At 40.3% G+C, this 18,829-nt stretch overlaps 1 protein-coding gene across 13 annotated transcripts in view; it reads right to left on the bottom strand.

The window, feature by feature from the left end:
- Positions 1 to 9,893, bottom strand: part of IKZF1 (IKAROS family zinc finger 1) — a 69,867-nt gene extending 59,974 nt beyond the window's left edge. For 2 of the 13 annotated variants that reach the window (XM_038127237.1, XM_038127243.1), the window contains exon 1: positions 1 to 2,184. This exon is cut by the window's left edge and continues 2,993 nt beyond it. The gene's annotated coding sequence lies outside the window, so the exon portion shown is untranslated. The other 11 variants (XM_038127234.1, XM_038127233.1, XM_038127232.1 and 8 more) reach the window with 11 other exon arrangements.
- Between the last annotated feature and the right edge of the window lie 8,936 nt (positions 9,894 to 18,829).

The following is an 18,829-nucleotide window of genomic DNA, read 5'->3' as shown; positions in this document are numbered from 1 at the left end:
GTGTGTATGGCTTCATCGTCTTCAATGCAGCCACATCTCTTTAGATTTTCAGCTAATTTAAGAGCCCAAAGTTAGAAATCAAAAGCTGGGTGGGCACCCCATTGAAACAATCTTGCTCTCAAATGCTGAAACTGTCTCACTCTTCATTTACAGCAGGAAAGGGATTAGCACCTCAGTGATAATAGATAATTCTTCTATTTAGGAATACAAATAGCTTCAAAGTTTGGCTCCTTATTACAAGAGCTACAAAATAGATAAAATTCCTTTCAAAATAGATAAAATTATTTCTTCAAGGCTATTATGATAAGGAACTCTAGCCTGTATGCTTTCCTCTTCAGACTATGAATACCAGATTCAGAGATAAAGCTACTACAATCTTCTGGAAAAAGAATCAAAATATTGCAACTTTAAATTACCTGATAATCAACACACAACCCTTCTGAAAGGTTATGTTGATTTTGTTTTAAATAAGGAAGCATCTAAGTGGCCATGATTTTGGATTAAAGTCAGTCAGCATTTGTCCTGAAAAAAATTTACATGTCATGAATTTCCTTCCTTTTAACTTTCTATACAATATAACTCATGCTATGTCTTAATAATATATTGACATATACCCCATGAATCACTGGAAGCACTGCTCCATTTATACCTAATGTAAATTACAACCAGAAGTGGATTTAGAACCTTTTAGAATTACAGGTGTAAACAGGAGTAAGTCGTTGTAAGGTCAAGATTTTTTAATCTTTCAGAATACAGCAAATTAATTATTGGCAAACCTTGGTTTATTTTTTTTGTCTCCCAGCAAATTCAATAGTAAACCTCCTTGTCAAGAAAAGGAATGCTTAGCATTTATACAAGCATTCATCAATTGATATAAAGCATGTGTAAGCATGTCAGTCCTTCTACAATCCTGTTCTCTTAGGATATTGAAAGATCCCAAGATTGGGCCATTGATGTGATTCAATGGAATGACCCAATCCAATGCCAAAGACTAGCTACCCTTTTTCTCTTATGTGTTTCCCGAGCTTCCCATGTACCGACTTCTCTGGGACAAGATGTGCTCCACACTCAGCACAATGGAACCTCACAGTAAGGAAAAGAAATACAAGTGATGATATTTGTGGAGTCACTTTGGTCTCACACCAGCACACCTAAACTCAGAGCTGTCCTTCCATCTACAGAGAGCTCTACCTCTGGTGCTGCAAGGACTCCACAAACATACACCACATCCAGCTGCATGTTTCCTGACAATTCTTAGGTGTAGCCATGCTGAGCAGACAGAAAGGTGCCTGAAGGAACACTTCTGTCTTGAGTGTGGCCCACAGGGACAGGTACAGCTCCATGGCCTGCAGGGGCAGGTACAGTTCCATGAAACCTCAAAGCAGAAAATGAGCACTCACGAAGTCTTGAGGGGAGGGGAAACAAACTTTCTACAAGGGACCTGGTGCTCTGCAGGTGCTTTTGCAAATCTAAAAAGTGAGGGGAACATGCATGCCTCAGTGGTGACAACTCTAGGTTAAGTGTGAAAAACAAGCAAAGAGGCAAACCCCAGATTTTCTTCCACAGCCACCTTGAGGAAAGGCCCAATCGTGCAACTCCCACCTCTGTAAGCAGTCTCATGGCAAAAAAGGGACTGCTCACACTGGTCACTGGAGCAGCTTGCTCTGATGGAGCACTGGTGTGTGAGCACGTCTCATGTTTGTGGTCTCTGGCATATCTCATTGGCTCCTCACCACACAGGCTACTCCTTTAGCAAACTAAAACTCCAAACCAACAACCAAAACCATGAAACCCCAATCCATTTTAAAACCTAAATTGAAGCTCCTAAAATGGGTTCTAGATTCAACCACCCAAGACACATAAAGGTAAGTTCAATAAATAAATAAATAAAGGAAAAGGAGGTTGCAGCCTGAAAAACACAGAAAACTCCTACAGCTCTTAAAATACCTGACAGAAGAATTTGCACATTAAAAACAGGTTAGGTGTGGTATCATCACATATGTCTCATAGATCTTTTGGGGTTTAAGCTGGGAGCTGCATCTGCCTGCAGAACAATAGTGCAGCTGCATTTTTAATTGCACCAGAGGGTCTCAACCTAATGGAACCAAGCCTCTTGTATCCATGAAATTAATGGAATATAGGGCAACAACCAAGAGAAGAGGTAAATAAAAGACATCTTTGTAAAAGGATTTAACATTTAGCTTCATTTTAAACCAAAGAGCGCATATATATATATATATATATATATATATATATAAACAGGCTTATAAATTCATGTACAGATGTGCTAAATATGGTTCAACATGCAACAGGATGACTGCTAAACATGAAAAGAAGGTAATCTGTATTGTATAACCAATCTTCAAATACTTGAAGAAAACTGCTAGAATTCTACAAACTCATTTTAATTAAAAGCATTCAATATCTCAGCAAGCAGCTGATAATTAGCTTTATTATTGTAATTTAATATGCTACACTTCACAATCTCTGTGAATGACTCTACTTTAGAACCATTTTAATTCTATTTTTAATTTCCGCCTCATCACACAGCTCAGTGTAAATAATAACTACCAAGGTGAGGGGTGGTCCTCTCTGAAAACTGAGAGTCGTAATGAGCACTTCAATGTCCTTCCATTTTTGTTCAAAAAACCAAAACAAATATTTCCAGGTCTTTTAAAGGACTGCATTAAAACAGAAAAAAGGTTAAAACTAAGTGGATCAATTTCTTTCCCTCTGCACTAATTCTGTATTCAGCATTTTCTACATAGTCAAGGGAGATGTTTAGTTTATTCAGTCATTTCTCTATTCCTGCCTAGTGTAAATGCTGTTAACTACACGAATTGACAATACAATTATGAACATACAGTGAAATTTCAATGGAGAGCTCCTGTCTGCAAAATGAAGGAAGCACTGTAATTCAACACACAAAATTAAGAAAAGAACTCTGCTAACAGTGCAGATGTGAAACATTTAAATGTCTGGCACATGTAAAATTAATTTCTGTGTAAGGGAACAATTGTGAGGGTGTAAAAAAAGTTGTCTCAAAGATCCTACATAATTCTCAGTTCTTTGGGAATTCTTTTTTCAAATCATTGAGAAATGATAAAAAGTGCATCTTGTATCATATATGTGTTTTCCATATGTGCTCCTCCTAGCATTTTCTCTGCTTGAGCTATATTCATGTAACAATTCATTGCTAAAGGAGATAATAAAAAATCCATTCTTTTATTGACTTTGTGTGCAAATTACTGGACTTGATATCATTGCAAATATGAAAAAGGTCCTTCTTTCAAGTTTTTGAATTGCAACCAAAGTAATTATAAATTGTTTCCACAATATGAGAAAAATATGAAGGTAATTTTCCTAATTAAGGGCAAGTTTTATTAACTCATTAAACCCTGTCACCTTTATTCACTAAAAATCAAGCAGAAAAGTGGAATAAATTCACCAGGACAAAGAAAACGCACACACTTCCATCTTATAAATAAACTGACTATAAAAGGTGAGGGGTGTAAATTAAGGCACTCAATCTAAAAACACAGCATATTCTCAAGTGGCCAAATAGAGCTCTTAGATATTCTTCCAGAGCTCTCACTCAAGGGGAGGCAAACAGCAGACAAAGAACTGTACTTTTTGTATATATCTATTTATCTGATTTTAAAAGCGTAGGATGTCCTCACCACAGTGTATCTAACTATGCAATAGAGAGAACATAAAAGCACCTCTTTATGCCAAGAATTGTTATAGCCAAGTATACTCTACAATATTTCAGTAGTCAATTTGTCCGAATTATAGAAGGTTTCAGGAACTCAGCTTCATGATCGCAGAGCTGCTTCCTAATTTCCCTTCAAACTGTTCAGGCTGTTACAGATTATTAAAGGACATTACCAGCCTGAATAAGCATATTAGAGATTGGTGTGGGTTTTTTTTTTTTTTTTTTACCCTTAAATAACTCCTAAAAATAACTCCTAAAAATAAAGCAAATTAGCAAGTTCCTCCATACTATATATTTTAGTTAACTCACTCTGCTTTTGCAAATATTCTGGGTCCAATCCACTATGGTCAATTCTTGATTTATACTGCAATTGCTCTGCTGTTCTCAGTGAGTTGAAACAAACAGAAAAATGAAGCAATTCAGCGGGGAATCTGATCTCTCTCACAGAGCAAGTTTCTCTTTCACTGAGAAAGCTAGAGCAAGTGGGATCAGAAGAAGAAATGTAAATCTTTCATATGAAATAAGCAAAACAAGCAAGAGAAGTGGACAGTTCCCATGGCTTAAAAAATACGATGATTTCGGTGTGAATGCTCATCCAAACTTGCAGTCTGAATGGCCTTTGGAAGCATTTATCAGGAAGCATGAGTGTGCCATGCAGTTCCCAAACAGACCTGCATGGTTCTATCCCCAAGAATTTGCAATGGTACAAACAAAGCTGGGAACATGCATGTATCTTTTCAGAAGCAGGACCTACTTTTGCAGCCACCACAGTGTTGGTGGTAAACTGCTTAGTGCAAAAACCCCCTGCTCTCTTCTTGTTCACCATCTTAAAGCATGGAGGAAGCTGTGTTCTGAAGGAGAAGGGTGAGGCAGAAGTTGTCGGGGTTTTAATAAAGATGCATTGCAACATACCTTAAGGGGTAAACATAATTATTTTTAAATTTAGGGAGCAAACAAAACTTTTACTGAGTTGTAGTTAGGTTTATTTATAGATTGATAAAGGGACAACAAGCCATAGTTGACCTTGGAAGAAGGGAGTTTTCCAGCTGAAGTCAGTCCACTTTGCTGGATAGCCATTGGAAAGAGAAAACTCCTGCAGCTACTTTGGATGAGTGGAAAGTATTTAAAGTAGCCTCATGTTTTAAAAAATGCCATAAAGCTGACAAGACTGAGGTTGTCTGCCTTGCCTCATATGGCATTCACACTCATCTCTAAACACTTTTCCACTCCAGTGTCGGGTGGGGGGAGCAAAAATAATCTTTGGATTACAGAAATAATACCAGTGAAGAATAGGTCTTTCCTCTTTTGACTCTTGCATTGAGTGGCAAACATTTAAAAAGGCTTCCCAAATAATTATAGTCCCAGAAAACACCGATGAGAGTCCTTATCTTCCACTTCTCAATTGGCATAATGTATTCCCAGTGTTCTTTTTTTCTGAGTAATTTTATACTTGTTAGAAAAGTGGTGTTTGTCACTTGGGAGGGGAATTCCAGGGGAGCCAGCAGTGCATCCTGCTTTACTCTCATAAGGATGACAACATTTTCCAAAGATTCCATTCTTGCTACACTAAATTCTACTATTTTACTATGATTTTTTGGTCTAATTCTATTACTTTTAATAATAGTAGAAAGTAATGACTGATCAAAATGTAATGAAGTACATATGTGAATCTTGACCAAAAAACAAAAATTACTATGGATCCAGCTTCTCTTGCACATAAAATAGGAGAAAAAAAATCCCACAAGCCTTCAATGGAAGTTTTTCCTGACAAAGAGCCACACAATTAGGCTGTGATCCATGACTTTCGATATCTTCTGGACTTTTTAAGAGAACGTTGCCAAAAATGATCTGCCAGAACAGCATACAATTCATTATGCCCTTGCTTTTTGTTGCTGAAATACAGACTGGACCCATTTCCTTGTTTTCTGCAAAATTATGATGTTAGTATAAGAAGTACCTTCGCTCAAATAAAATATATCTGGAAATGTTTTTGGCTTCATTTTGGAGTTACCCAATTTTAATGATGAGAAAGAAGTTTTGCATTGCTGTAAAAGTCCGTGGATTGGTTATACAGTTACATTTCTGCATTGCTATGCAGTGGAAGCGGCAAGCAGACCAGGTTTTTGGTATTAAGGTCCACAAGGGAAAGGAAAACTGCTACAGTAATGCTGAGATTGAGAGGATTGCATTTTTAAATGGTACGCTGAATGCAACACAGATGACAAAGGTGTTGTTCATGTTTAGAAAAGGGAGCAAGAGACCAGATCATTCCTGGAGGGAGTACTGGCAGCTGGGAGCTGGGGTGGAAAGTCTGAGGTATATGACAAGCTTGTCTCCCTAATGCAGCTCAGGAGTTTGGGACCTACTAAAAACACACCAAGGCACTTTTCTCACTTTTAGTTAAGTAGCCACCCTGAGAAATACTCAGCTGGGATAAAGGATGCAGATAGGACCAGTGCCTAAGCTTCTCCAGTTACTGGGAGCATAAAGGGCAAAGAGTCCTCTGCCCTGTCTTCCCATCATTACATTGGCCCAGAGACACTAGTGATTCCTCTTCAAATACCAACACTCCTTCCTGACTGAATCAGGACAGTCATTATAATTTCATACTATCCTTCTGTGCTTCTGTCATTTCCCCTGGAAGCCATATCCAGTATGTAGAGGACTCTTGCAAGGACCAGCGCATTAGTGCATTTGAAGCCCTGGATACTGGGAATGTCCAGCACTGGACTTCCATTGACTTTAGTCTGGTCAGTCTTCTCACCCAGTGGGTAAAGCTGATTTCTCCTCAGCTTTTATCTTAAATTTACCATATAATTAGGGATACAATTTGTATCTATATTTTTTCATAAACTTGCAGGATATAATGTTCTGAGTTTCACCTACTTTACTTAAAAAAAACCCACCAAAAACCAAACAACAACAACAACAACCTAAAAACAAAACAAAAAAACCCCAAAAAAACAAAACAAAACAACAAAAAAAAAAACCCAAAAGCAAAAAAAAACCAAAACAAAAAAAAAACACCAAAAACCAAAAAACCCCACAAAAAAAACAAAGAAAAATAAGAAAAAGAGTACCTGGGTAGTCACCAATACTAAGATTTGTGAGAAAATCTTTAAGGTTGGAAGCAAGTCTAGGATGATAGAAACATGAACTATGTAAAGTGCAGAGCTCTGCAGTATTTCAGACACTTCCCCCCCACAGTTTTGCTACAGACAGCTATCCTAAGGGCATGAACTGTTTTAAGAGTCCTTGGTCTTGCACATGGTCTGTACTTGGTATCTCATCTCTTCAGGCTTCAGTTTCAAAGGCTTTGACAAAGAAGTAAGGCATACAGCCATGTAACTAGAACTTGGTAGAGTTTTGGTAAGGATTGAGGAGGTAGGCACATCAGGCACTCTAAGCAGTATATCTTGTGGTTTTTATTCATTTTTTTGACCAACATGAGTTAAAATCAAAGCAGACAATGCCAATGTTAGAAAGAAGTCTATGCATGGGAGCGATGAAACCTTTTAGAAAAGAGGCATAGAATCAACTACTGTATCAGCTGTTATATTAACCCATGAACGGGGAATTTTCATAGTAACATGGTCAAATCCATTAGCACTTTTTGGACTTACATTTTCCCTCAGTAACAAAGAGAACAAAGAATAAACAAGGTTACCTAAGTGCAAAAATTTTGTTTGAAAAATTCAGAAGCTAAGGGCACTGCATCCTTCATTTTTCTATTTCACTAAGGCTTCAAACACCTTAAACTATGCAATTCACTAGCAAGATGAGAGAGCAGTGCCACAAGCCACTCAGAACATGTCCCTGCTTAGCTGATTCAGACAAAGTATTTCCAAGTATTTGAAAGGAATTTTAGTACTTACTTATAAATGCAACATATCAATATGCTTTTTCTTTACATTTCAATGATAATTTATAACGTTTAACAGCGAGTCATACTCCATGGTACTGCAGAGTGCGTGTGAGTTACAACTGATGTGAGCAGTCAACTGAAACTAACAAAGTGTGTCTTTTAAAGGATTTGGACCTTACAATGCATTACAGCTTCGAATTTTAAAACTAAACTATTAAAGTCTAGAAAAATGGGTTATTAATGTGAATGCACAAAATGTAACCAGGATTATATTCCTGGTTTATTTAATTTGGGTAAGGTCTGGACATCTGGACAGTAAATGCATATCGATGTAACCTTGGTAGCATCCAGATATCGGAAAGAAAAATACGTAGTCAAGAAGCTCTAAATCCTAACTTCTAACCTCCACACAAAGTCCTTGAAAACACTTCTTGCACTAAGATTAAGTGAAAGGATTAAAAAAAAAAAAAAGAGAGAAAAGGAAAAAAATAGAAAGAAAAAGTAAAAACACATAGCATTATATTCTTCTACAACAATTTCAATACTTTAAGCCAGTGGCCATACAGGTCTAAAAATTCTTGCATCCCACAAAACATCGCTTTTTTGAGATAATTTGCAATCACACACTACAAAATTTTCTGACACAGTATTATTAGCTTTTAACAACTTTGGAAGCAGAATGCTTTGCACAATGTCTGGCAGTGTTACCATACCTTCTAAACCAAGGTAGAAAAGCAATCCAAGAAGTAATCAGGTTTCTTGAAGCACAAAATTAAAAGTTTCCTTAGAACCGACTGCTGCAGTGGGAACTCATATCTTCACACACACAGTTTCTAACTAAGTGCATCTTCTTTAGCAACGACAGCGGAGCGAAACCGTCCCTTCACAGAGAGAGTAACTTTGCGGAGCAGGGTGAAAAAAACCCTCCAGCTGTGACAGCCTGTATGGCAAGGAGGAAAACTTCTGGTGCCACCGCTATTCGGAAGTCAGCAACATCTCTAATGCCGTTCCCCTCAAGCGCACTGGGGCTGATAATTTTACAATTTCCTAATACTTTTTACGACCTCCGTACCTGCCTCCCCTCTGCAAACTACAGGCGCAAGCACTCGGAACGCGGGCTTTGACTGAACCTAAGCGCTGTAGCTGACTCGAGGAGAACACAGACCAATCCGCATTTGAATCAATGAATACCCCTTCTCGGCCAGCTCCTCATGGCTACTCATCTCTGAAATTTTAAGGAAGCACTCTAAAACGCCTGGATTACACTCGAGCTGTATGGCTGTATGTTCGGCTCAATGTTTTCAAATTAAAAAAAAAAAAAAGAAGAAGAAAGAAAGAAAAAAGCGTGTGGGACGGGGAGAAGGGGGAGAATGAGATGGGATTGGATGGGATGACCGGGCTCCGCAGACTCCCACTTAACGCGCCCGGCAACTTCTCCGCGGCAGCACCGGCTCCGCGCGGCCCCTCCTCGCCCGCGCACCGCAGCCGCCCGGGGCTGACGCCCCGCTCGCCCCGGGGGCTGGAGCTGGTGCCCGCCCGGGACCCCCCCGCCCTGCGGTACCTGCTATGCCGGGGCCGGGGCGGGCGCAGCTGTGGCGGCGGCTGGCGCCGCTCCATGTGCCGGCGCTGCCCCGCGGGCGGCGGCTCCGCGCCCGGTCCCTCCCCCGCTGCTCCCGCTCTCCTCCCGCCCTCCGCCCCGCGCGGCCGCCGCCCGCTCCGCACCCGCGCACTCCCCCGCCCCACCGGTGCTTGGGACGGCGGCGAGCGAGCGGCGGCCCTCGGGACGGAGGGACATTGACCTGCTTTACCTGTTAGCGGGGCGCCCCGCCGGCTGCGCACAGCTAGAAGCGCGGGAGAGGGGCCGGGCTCCGCGCCGCCCCACGGAGGCTCCCGGGGCCGGACTCATGCGGTGCCGGGACTCGGATGTCCCCGCACGGCAGGCGGCTACCAGGCACAGCGATAGGGCCGAAAGTCACAGACCGTCATCTGCAGACACCCACCTACCGAGCAAAGGGGTCAGATCATCCTTCTTTACACCAACCTAATCTTTCGCATCCCGTGCAAAACGCGTCCCGCGCTTTTTGTGCGCTTGAATTTAACCGCGAGAGCAGAACTTAAGTAACTTACTTAAAATCGATGGCAGAAACAGTGGCTGAAACCCAGACCTTACTCTCCTGTCCGGCGGGCACGTCAAACCTGGACATTACTGATGGAAATTACTCATGCTTAAGAATTAAGCACATTTACGCTCTGTGGAGGATGAGGATCTAATTTTTTGCTGTGCTTCAGTTCCTCATCCTCAAGATGTGGATAACAAATACTTCCTTTCACACATCCTACCTTTATCTTTGCTCTCACATGACAAAAATTTAGGCTTAGCTTTATGCCTGTGTATAATCTCATGGATTAAAAAAATAAAAAAAAGTTAAGCAAGTAGGCATTGGAAAGATCAGGAGCTTTGAATGCAAGCTTTTTGAAACAGAAACTGTTTACTACTTCCTAAAAGTTTGTACTATAGAACAAAATTATGTCTCTGAGGGTAAGTTGGACTTTTTTTTTTTAGAACAGAAATGGTAAAACTGTACCCGGGGATTTATTTCAGGCACTCCTTCCCTCAGAGAAGCTCTGCAGATGTGACTGCTTTCTGCTTCACAAACTGGGATAGTATCTGGGTATGTATGAAAGGAGACCTGGTGCTTCTCAATTTTTTTGATTTTTCACACTGCATCTCTAAAGAGATGCAGAACCTTCCTTTTATCATAACTTATAAGCAGACTTTATGGATCTGATAAGGTTGAAACTCAGAGGCAAATTCTCATATTTATTCCAGAAGAACCCCATGTCTTCCAGCAGGTTTGCATGCAGGGAATGAAGAGCATTTGATGAGTAGAACACCTGGCACTCCCAGGTAGTAAAAAGAAAGAAAGAGAATTACAAAAGATCCAGAGAAAGGTTCCACCATATGCCTTGCAGTTAGTACTTTTCTCCAGCAAATCACAAAGAGTTCACCCTCAGCAGGACCGGGAATACAGGCAGGAAGAGCTTCACCAGACACCTTCAAAAGCAGAAGCCAGTTAACTCAAGGGAACTCAGCAACTTTCCACAGATATGTGCATTTGGATATTTCAAAGTAAAAGGACTGACACTACACTGGGGAATGGCTCTTTCAGGAGCTGTTTGCTGCTCTCCTGTGCTCCAGCTGCCACAGGGTCTATGTGCTCCAGCACACTAAGGGAGAACTGATTTGGCATATATTTTTAAAGGCAGATTTTACACTGCACAAGCCATGTCCCATTAAATACTTGACAAAATTTTGAGGTCAAAATTGAGTTGCTAGACATGTGTGAGCTGAGCCTGTTAACATCAAATCTTGTGAGATGTGATCTTCTGTTGTTTACTGTGTTTAGGTTTGTTAACAGCTCGTAGGAGTTCGCTATACTCAGTAGATGTTGTGAAAAATCCTTTTACCACTGGCACCCTGGAGAGTGACCAGCAGCACAGCCATGGCAGCACTGAGCTCACTGGTCCCAGGCTCTGTCAGGTACAACAGGCTCCTTGCTGGGAGAGCAGCAGTGGCCAGTGTGAAGAGACCTTCACTGTTCTGGTGATGTCCCCCAAGCCCAGATCTTCTTCAAAGAGACCTCTTAAGGGATTGTTGCAGATACACACTCAGGTACTTGCCTGAGGAGTCAGATTCTACAATCCTCCTCTTGCTGTATTTCCAATGACATTACTGGGAATTTAGGATGAGCCAAAGTGGGCTGTAAAGGGAGAGCATTGTAGGGGAAAAAAAAAGAAGAAAAAAAAGAGTGGCCTTAGAGTAATCTAATTCACTGCCAGTTAAATCTTACAGCAGTTGATGTCTGCCAAAGAGGCTTTTCCATTGCTAGATTTATTGTGGGAAGCATCTAACAAGAGTGCACAATGAATGGTTTCTTTCAGATTTATTTTTAAATAAAAATAGTATTTTGTATTGCAGGAGCTACTATGTTTCTACTGCTGTGTATTATCACTTCTCCTTTATTGCTTTCCAGCAGCAGTTTTACCAACCTGAACCCTCAAAATGGACAGCATGCCACATTCATGCTGCTTCAGTCCATTACCAGGCAGGTGCTGATGATTAAATATAAAAGTACAACAAAAAAGATTTGCAAATTGAGAATCAATAAAAAAGTGTTAAGCACAGAACATGCATATTAGGTGCAACAGCTGGAGTGTGCCAGGCAGGTGTTTCTCTTGGCTTTCTGTCACATAATTTTTATTTTGGTTCTAATTATTTAGAGGGTTTGCTTGTGGGATCCTGAACTGGTTGGGTGAGAAGTTCTCATTCAGTTTGAAATACAGAAATTCTGATCAAGATGAGGATGGTGAAGATTTATCAGAAGCATGGTGAATTTTCAGAGGTACAAAAGGGTAATGGATGTTGTATTCTACAGCCAGAAATCTCCCATGAGCCATGCTTTCTACTATAATGCTAAGTGTGACCAGCTCATTTCACAGTCCTTATCGTAACTAGTTCCCTCACCCTGAGAAGTTCCCCACTGGACTATTTTCCTCTCAGAGGGATCTTCATAGTTTGGAGTGCCAGAGATGCTTAAAAAATATCATGAACCTCACACTAAGTAGTTGATTGGCAGGTATTTGAATATTACTTAGGAAATACAGATCACTGCTCCAATTGCACATAATGTCTAACATTTAATAGACTTCTGTTTAGAATCTTTGATCCATTAAACTGTAGTCTCAGATTTTTAGCTTTAGAAAAGAACTGTCACCTCTCAGCCAAGCTGTAATGCTTTTACCACAAAAGCATCTCAAAATTCCATATTTCTCTCCTTACACATCACAGGAAATACCACCTGTGCTATGGACATATAAATAGAAAATATCCCACCAAGATCTTCTTTCTTTCTCATCAATCTGTTCATGTAATTTTCCTCTCTGCCTTGCTGTGCTGACTCCTCAGGCACTGTTACAACATACTTACTTACCTTTCTCCCAGTTTATGCTGGCTTCCCACTGTCCTTTACTTGATCTCTCCCATAATTCAAGTATCTCATTTATGCATAAGAATTTCAGACTTTTTTTCCCACATAACTTCTTTCACCAGCTGACCTCCCTGAACTCAACTACAAGTCCCTTTCTCTCTCCAGGCTGTGTATTTTTCCACTAATTTCTGCCATACTACTGTTTTAGTCACCTGTGTAAGATTCGAAAGTCCCCCTCATATGGTTTTCTGCACCTCAGCCTCTCCACTCTTTCTTTGTGAGCTATTTATTGAGAGACCAGAGGATCTCTTAGTGCCTTATAGATGCTAACACAAACATGAGATAAATAATTGCTGTAACAATGCAAGGAAACATGGATGACATGATCAGCTATGTGAGATTTTAATCTGTGTGTAAGTGAAAGAAGTGAATAACAGTTTGTCATCAGTGGTTTTGTTAACTTCTTTCCTTTTAAGGAATAGTGTATGGGAAGAGAAGGGGGTTTGTTAGTGAATTTTTTGTTTGTTTTCTTCTTTTTTTTTTCTTTAATGTAGAAGAATGTTTTATATTAAGGAAATTTAATAGGCTGAATATGACTACAGACACTTCTGGCATCAAGGAGAGGTGCATATTGTATGGCTGTTGATTGACTGATGTGTAACCATGAAGCTGAATTGCAATTCCTCTTCAGCCAGGAGAATCTCAAGTTTTCATGTATTTACAATTTTAGTGTAATCAAATGCTCTGGTTATGGGTGTGCAAACGCAGACATCCATGTGCACATGCACAAAACACTTGGGAAGGGACATACCAGAGACATCATCAGTCCCACACATTCTGTCATATCACTGTTTGAAAAGCATTCCTTCTAAATCTTCTGCTCGTAGCTGCATCTGAACCAAAACTAAGAACAAACTCAGGACAAATTCAGGAAGTCTCATTCGCATCCAACTTGTTACCTCCTTGTTTTGCTGGTTGATCTCTGGCATTTTCACTCAGATGGCTTTGGTAACCTGAAGAATTTGTTGGAAGAACAATTGGTCTTTGGGTCTGCCTACAGGACAACTATGATGGAGATAGGAACCAGTCACAACACCACTCCATTTCATAGGACTGACACACTCTAGTTATTGCTGTTTATCTTTCGGCAGTGCACAGAAGTGCTAGATAATGGGTGTCAATTTATCACAAGCTGTTGTCTTAGGCAACATGAATTGCCCAGTCTGTTGAGCAAGAAGGGGCATTCTTGATGACAGGCTCATCAGTTTTGTCAGGGACTTGGCTACATACCTTGGTGTCAAGGGATGAGAGCAGGACACAGTTTCTTTCTAGAATAGGAAAGTTCTGACTACAGAGGACTGAGACACTGCTGTCACCAACAGCACCCCCAACAGCTAGGATAAAACCAGACTTGCAGGAACGACCCTTTTTGCTTTGAAGACTACCCAGCAATGACTTTGCATATAGAAACATGGCATGTAGGATTTAGTCTAATGTAACTGAAACCAAAATTCAGTCTCTCTGTCTTGAAATACCCCCTATGCCCTATGGAAAAAAATTTGCTTCTTCAGCTATTCTAAAAGAAAAGTTTAGTTTATGCTTCTTTTTTTGCAACTGATTTTACATAGAACATATTCGACATATTCAAAATTCAACTTCCATTTAAATCTGGAGACAGCTAGTCTGAAGTCCAATAATTACTCTAGATTTCTAACAAAACTAAGAACAGAAATGCTTTGTTCAGAATTACAAATGTAAAATTATTTGATGTTTATTTTTCTTAAAATGCCTCAGAACAGGATATCAGTAATTTATGCAGTAGTATGTATCTAGTAGTATGTTTCTAGTATGTATCTGCAAGATTTCCAGAACTCTTCAGTTGGACATGAGGGAAAACATGCAGTATCCAACACAGGGCAAGAAAGACAATGAAAGGTCTAGAACACCTCTTCTATGAGGAAAGGCTGAGAGAGCTGGGGTTGTCCAGCCTCAGAAATGGACAACCCAAAAGGATCTTCGATCTTCATTTCTAAATACATGATGGGAGAAAAGGGAGAAGCAGCAGCCAGGTTCTCCTCAATGTTTCTCACTGGTAGAACAAGAGAAAAGAGGTGAAGGAAATTTCACCTGAAAGCAAAGAAGTACTTTTTTTTTACTCTGAGTGTGTTCAAACATTTGAACACATTTACCAGAGAGGTTGAGGAGTCTCCATCTGTACAGATATTCAAAACCCAGCTGAATTTGGTCCTGGGCAACCTGCTCTGGCTGACCCTTCTTCAGCAATGGGGGTGGATGAGATGATCTAAGGAGCCTGGGATAAGAAAAAGGCAATCATCTGTTTTTCAGAGACCATTAAAGATACATACAAATTTAAAAAGAAAAATCTTCTATCCTGTTAACTTTTCTGTTGATCCCTTCCAAACTTGATCCCTTCCAAACTTGTACAATTAAGGCTGTACTTCAGTTTAAATTTCTCAACTAATTTTCTTCTCAGAAAAGTGTGGTAAAATTATTCTATACAGAAGGAGCTGAATTAAGAGGATTTGTCATGCAGTCCCTTTGGCCATCCATTGCATCTGAGGATCAAAGTGTTTGGTTTGTATTTTTTTTGTTTGTTTTTCTGGTTTTTTTTTTGTTTTTTTGGGTTTTTTAACATATATTACATTGAGGTGCTAGAGCTGTCTGTTTACAAAATGAAGATCACAGTGTTTATGACTTATATACAAAGGCAGAGATGAAGATGTTCCTGAGCCTAGTCAGATACTGGATCTATTCCAAGAACAGCATTGTTAATCAGGCTTTTCTTCACTAATAGAGTTGTGTAAGGGCTGACTAATGTTTCTCTTGAGGGACTACTGCCAAAATTAAACCTACATGAAAAGGTAGCTGGAAGTAGGAAGAAGATATAAGTCCAGTTTTGCATGGCCTTAATCTTGGCTTAATTAGGAAGACATCCAAAATTTAGAATGGTAGTTGGTTGGCAAATGGGCACTTCACCTTCTTCCTCAACTACTCTTGTGATTACCGCCTGAAAATTCATATGGAAAGATAAAAAAGCTTAAAAGTAGATATCTGGTGGATTTTCTGGCAAAGGTGAAATGATACAATTCTGCTGAAATTTCAGTGCTCTCTACTAAGAAACAGAAAGCAATGAAGAGTTGTGTTAATGAACTGACGTACTGATCATAGTGATTTGCCTTTTCCTTTTCTTTTAAATCCATCTTTTAAGGTCTCTTGTCTATTTTTTTCAAGTCACAGATCTCTAATGAAGTCAGATTAGAAAGATTCAGAAGTATGTTACTCTCAATTTTCAGAAAGAGTAAAGTATTAACAGCACTGCTAATATTTGAAGGATTGATTCAACATCATTGCTCACAAAATCTTCAGTAACAAATCCTAATTTTTTAAGTCAACTTACTACTGATATATATTTAGTGAAGATCTCTGAACAATTGCATTGCCTGCTGTTTCAACATTCAATTGTTTTATTTGATTATGTGAATCATATATGGTTGTTTCTGAACTGTCCAAAAATGGCAAGAATAGTCACCTTCTAGTGGATCTCGTACACATTCTGTGACAGATTTTCTTTCACTGAACATTTGTATTAAAAAGTTTAATTCAGCTTTATAAGAAGTACACTTATTTGGCCCTAAAAAAAAACACTGGTGTCCGTGAGATCTGCCATCTTCTACAGGCCCCACCTGGCTCAGGAGACTGCTGTTATGCATAGTTAGAGACTAATTATAACTTCTGATTCTTGCTGCACTTATGAGAAATATCTTGAGCCTAGAAAAACAAACCCATTTTAAGTAAGCTTATCTTCATGGCTTCCTATTCTAATGTATTTCAATACAGCTGAGAGTGCACATCTCTTTGGGTTATTTAATTTATAGTTAATGATGGCAGGTATGTGGTCACAGTCCCATTGTGGTACAAGTACCATTGTGATCTCTATCACTCGTTCAACACCTTTTATATTTAATAGCTGTTAAGAGTTTCTGTTAAGGAATCCAAGAGGGAGATATCTTCTATTACTAACAGAGATAAAGCAAGCTCTGGAGACCACTGCTGCATTCCAAGCAAGAGGATTGTGCAGTTTTAAGTGAGCCATTCAGTCTCTTTGTACCACAGTTCCTTGGAGAAAATGGCAATGTTAGCACTTCTTTATTTCACAAAGGTACTCAGAGAATTCTGAATTTTGTTCAGAAAATAAACATTTTGAGAATTTCAGAAAGTGTGGTAAAGGAATCCATTGTAAGGGCATGTCTGCAGGGCAGGCTGAACCTTCTCTGCCTTCACATTGAGCTGGCCAAGGTGTAAGCTTGTGATGGATTAACGTTGGCTGGCTGCCAGGTGATCACCAAGCCAGTCTGTGGCTCCCCTTCCTCAGCAGGACAGGGGGAGAAAATACCAAGAAAAAGGTTATGGGTCAAGGTAAGGACCCAGAGCTCACTCACTGACTACCATGATGGGGAAAGAGACTCAGCTTGGGGAAATGAATTTATTTTATAGCAAATTAACAACAGAGAAGAATAGGAAAAATAAAGAAACAAAAACTTAAAAAAACCCTAAAATCCACCTCCCTCCATTGCTTTCTTCCAAGGCTCAACTTCAGTTCTGGTGCTTCTGTGTCCTTTCCCCTGAGAGCTGCAGAATATTGAGGACTGAGGTTTTTGGTCAGCTCATAACACTTCATTTTTGCTGAACCTTTTTCATCACACTGTTCTCCTGCTCCATGGAGGAGTCCCTCTCAAGGGAGGGACTTCATGTACTGCTCAAACATGGATCCTTCCCCTGGGTTGCAGTCTTTCAGGAGTGGACTATACCAGGTTTGTTACCACATGGGGTCACAATTCCTGTCAGAAAACCTGCTTCAGTGTGTGTTACTCTCCCTGGACTGCATTTCATATCCTGCCAGGAACCTGCTTCAGCATGATCTCTCTATGAGATGCAACTTCTTTTCGGGCACATTCACCTGCTGTGGCATAGGGTCCTCCTTGATCTTCAGGGTAGATATCTGCTCCACTGAGATACTCCGTGGGCTTCAGGGCACAACCTGCTTTGCCACTGTCTTCTCCCTGGGCTGTTGGGGAGCCTCTGCTCCAGCACCTGGAGCACCTCCTCTTCCTTCTTCACTGGTCTTGGTATTTGCTCCTTCTCTCACATTTGCTCACAGCTGCAGCACAGCTTTCTTACATACATTTCCCCAGAGCTGCCACCAGCGCTGCTTTGGCTCTGGCTGGCTGGAACTGGATCTGTCTGACAAGGGGCAGCAGCTCATAGAAGACATGCCTGCAGCTTCCCCTCCCTACCAATGCCATGCCATGTAAACACTGATGGTAGCTTGAAGATAGCAGCACAGCTGGCTGACTCCCAGTATACAACTGCTTACTCCAGTGGATGCAGAGCAGAGGTAGGGAACATTGTATCTCTTCCCTTCATCTAGGTACAGGGATCCCTGTTTGTCAGATAAGCAGTATTTTACGCCTGGGCTTCTAAAAAGCTGTACTTCTAATTATTGATTATTTTATTTGTTATTTGAATTACCTGAATGCAAATATGAAATGCAGATGCCATTCAGGGTCTAGGAGTCCATCACACGTGAGGCAGTGTGCAAACAGTTCATGACCTATATTTAGTCAGACAAGAGATAACCAACAGCTAAACACAGCTCGGGGAACTCAAGGAAGAGGTGAGATCCTATCAAGCAAATAAATAGGCCAGGGACTGAAGTGCAGCCTAACTGTAGTTGCTATCAGGTTTTGTATTACTTGTATAGTTTTTCTTATCCCACAGATAAAAGCAGGTTCCTAGGAGAAAATTAATTATCTGGGGTAGGACATACAAATATATCCTTCCTAGCCCTGCAAGAAGAAAATTATGATTTTAAAAGAGAATGAGCAGGCTGGAAAGAGTGGTCAGGGACACAAGACTCTTCCAGCAGAAGTACAGTAAGTAAGTATTAGATTAAACCAAAGATGGAGAGCCTGGAGTGGATAAAAACTCCCCAAACCATGTGCTAAGGCAATGATGTTCCTGGAATATTGAATGCACATGAACAGGAGAGGACAGGTTTGTCTCTGACAAGGGTGAGACACAAGGTGATGAGAATTTAGGCATGAATTTCAGCTACAGGCAGGTTTAGGAAGGGCCTCACCTGGGCAAAGCTTTGCTGGAAGGATCCACAGCTTTCAAGCCTATTCCTTAGATGAGGCTATGACAAAGGCTTTTTGAAGGGACGGTCATCTTATTTATTTG

This window comes from Motacilla alba, chromosome 2 (assembly GCF_015832195.1).
Source record: "Motacilla alba alba isolate MOTALB_02 chromosome 2, Motacilla_alba_V1.0_pri, whole genome shotgun sequence".
Classification (NCBI taxonomy): domain Eukaryota; kingdom Metazoa; phylum Chordata; class Aves; order Passeriformes; family Motacillidae; genus Motacilla; species Motacilla alba.
The sequence above is the reverse complement of the archived record's forward strand: the minus strand, read 5'-3'. Positions and strand labels throughout refer to the sequence as shown.